Genomic DNA, 3,136 nt, shown 5'->3' with positions numbered 1-3,136 from the left:
CCAGATATCGCCTATTCTACTCTATACTGCTTGCATTAGAGTAGTGTAGCATGTTACTGCTTTCTGTTATACCTATCCTGATGCATAGCCTGTCCTTGTTACTACTGTTGTTACCTTTACCTGCAATCCTACTTGCTTAGTATAGGATGCTAGTATTTCCATCTGTGGCCCTACATTCTTGTCCGTCTGCTGTGCTATACTATCGGGCCGTGATCACTCGGGAGGTGATCACGGGTATATACTATATACTTTATACATGATACATGTGGAGACTAAAGTCGGGTCGGCTGGTGGAGCACCCGCGAGTGGATCTTTGAGGCGGAGCGACAGGGCAGGTTGAGACCGCCTAGGAGAGAGGTGGGCCTGGCCCTGTTCGGCGTTCGTGGATATTTAACACGCTTAACGAGATCTTGGTATTTGATCTGAGTTGGCTACGAGCCTATACGCACTAACCAACTACGTGGGAAAGATATGGGCACTCGGCGTCGTGGTATCAGTCGAAGCACTTCGTGACGTCAGCGACTGGGTGGCGCGCACCGAATTGGACTGGAACGCCACTATGCGAGGTCTGCTTTCGGCCGCCCTCGCAACATGCAGGTGTGTTCAGGGTGATGGGCCCAGACCCCTGGGCGCCTAGGTTTAGACCGGCGTGCTGACCTCTCTGTTGAGCCTAGGTGGGGCTGCGACGTGTTGATCTTCCGCGGCCGGGCATGACCCAGGAAAGTGTGTCCGGCCAAATGGGATCAAGCGTGTTGGGTAAGTTGGTGCACTCCTGCAGGGAAGTTGATCTATTCGAATAGCCGTGATCTTCGGTAACAGGACGACTTGGAGTTGTACCTTGACCTTATGACAACTAGAACCGGATACTTAATAAAACACACCCTTCCAAGTTCCATAGACAACCCGGTGATCACTTTTCCACAGGGCGACGAGGGGAGGATCGCCGGGTAGGATTATGCTATGCGATGCGACTGGAGATGCTACTTGGAGATGCTACTTGGAGATGCTACTTGGAGATGCTACTTGGAGGACTTCAATCTACTCTCTTCTACATGCTGCAAGACGGAGGCTGCCAGAAGCGTAGTCTTCGACAGGATTAGCTATCCCCCTTTTATTCTGGCATTCTGTAGTTCAGTCCACCGATATGGCCCTTTACACATATACCCATGCATATGTAGTGTAGCTCCTTGCTTGTGAGTACTTTGGATGAGTACTCACGGTTGCTTTTCTCCCTCTTTTCCCCTTTCCCTTCTACCTGGTTGTCGCAACCAGATGCTGGAGCCCTAGAGCCAGACGCCACCGTCGACGATGATTCCTACTACACTGGAGGTGCCTACTACTACGTGCAGGCTACTGACGACGACCATGAGTAGTTTAGGAGGATCCCAGGGAGGAGGCCTGCGCCTCTTTCGATCTGTATCCCAGTTATGCTAGCCTTCTTAAGGCAAACTTGTTTAACTTATGTCTGTACTCAGATATTGTTGCTTCCGCTGACTCGTCTATGATCGAGCACTTGTATTCGAGCCCTCGAGGCCCCTGGCTTGTATTATGATGCTTGTATGACTTATTTATGTTTTAGAGTTGTGTTGTGATATCTTCCTGTGAGTCCTTGATCTTGATCGTACACATTGCGTGCATGATTAGTGTACGATTGAATCGAGGGCGTCACACTTAAACCGAAAGTTGTTCCATATGAGTCCACCATACCAACCTATATGTGGTATTTACTTGCTGCCCAAGTAAATTTGCATGTGCCGAACTCTAAACCTTCAAATAATAATCTATTTTGTATGCCCGGATCGCTCATGTAGAGACTAGGGGCTGTCAATATCTTCTAGGCTTGGTGGGTTATTCTCACGATGAGTGTTTATTCACTTGCCATTCACGAGAGAGTGGCTAGTAATTGGGATGCACAATCCTATGATCAAAATCAAAATCAAAATATAATAACTAAACAAAACTCCCCTAGGACTATTGTTGGCATGGACGGTACCCATGGATTTGGCTAGCCATGGAGTGTGTTTGTTGGTGGAGGTGGAGTAAACGCTTTACCATTTCGTTTGGGAACTGCCTATAATGTGTCTAGCATGGAAGATAGTGAGATCTCTTGGTTGTTATGTTGACAATGAAAGCATACCGCTCAAAATTATATTCATCTTTGCTTTAAAAGCTTCGAGCTCTGGCACCTCTGCAAATCTCTGCTTCCCTCTACGAAGGGCCTATCTATTTACTTTTATTGTTGAGTCATCATCTTCTTATTAAAGACCAGCTGGGGAGCACTATTGTCATTTATTTGCTTTGCTTTTAGTTGATGTTGAGGATGAGTGTGACTTGATCTCTTTTGCCATGAATTACAATGTCTAGCCAGTGCTTGAACTTTAGAGGTGCTCTACATTTATGTTTTGCAGTCTCAGAAAGGGCTAGCAAGATACTATTATGTCCTATTATATCATGATTGTTTAGAAAAAGTGTTGTCATACGAGATATCTAATTATTGCTTGCTAATTGATTATGCCATTGATATGAGTAAGTGTGAGACCTAAATGTTATTGTGAATATGGTTAGTTCATAATCTTTGCTGAAAACCTGAACAATGGCTAGACATATTTACAACAAGATCAAACAAAGTTTGTAAATTTTTTTCTTTTATCACTTTCAGTTTATCAACTGAATTGCTTGAGGACAAGCAATGGGTTAAGCTTGACGGAGTTGATACGTCTCCATTGTATCTACTTTTCCAAATTCATTTTTCCTTGTTTTGGACTCTAATTTGCAAGATTTCAATGGAACTAACCCGGACTGACGCTGTTTTCAGCAGAATTTCCTTGGTGTTATTTTTTGTGGAGAAATCAAAGTTCTCGGATTGACCTGAAAATTTAAGAGAATTTTTGGTGGAATATATAAAAATACTGGCGCAAAAAGATACTAGAGAGGGGCCACCCAGAGGCCACAAGCCCTGGGGGCGTGCCTACCCCCCACGGCGCGCCTCCTAGGATTGTGGCCCCCCTGGACCTCCTCCGACCCTAATTCTAACTCTCTATATTTCTAATCGTGGAGAAAAAAAATCAAACAGGAGGATTCATCGTGTTTCACAATATGGAGCCGCCGCCACCTCATGTTCTTCCTCGGGAGGGTT

This window comes from Triticum dicoccoides, chromosome 5B (assembly GCF_002162155.2).
Source record: "Triticum dicoccoides isolate Atlit2015 ecotype Zavitan chromosome 5B, WEW_v2.0, whole genome shotgun sequence".
Lineage (NCBI taxonomy): Eukaryota > Viridiplantae > Streptophyta > Magnoliopsida > Poales > Poaceae > Triticum > Triticum dicoccoides.
The sequence above is the reverse complement of the archived record's forward strand: the minus strand, read 5'-3'. Positions refer to the sequence as shown.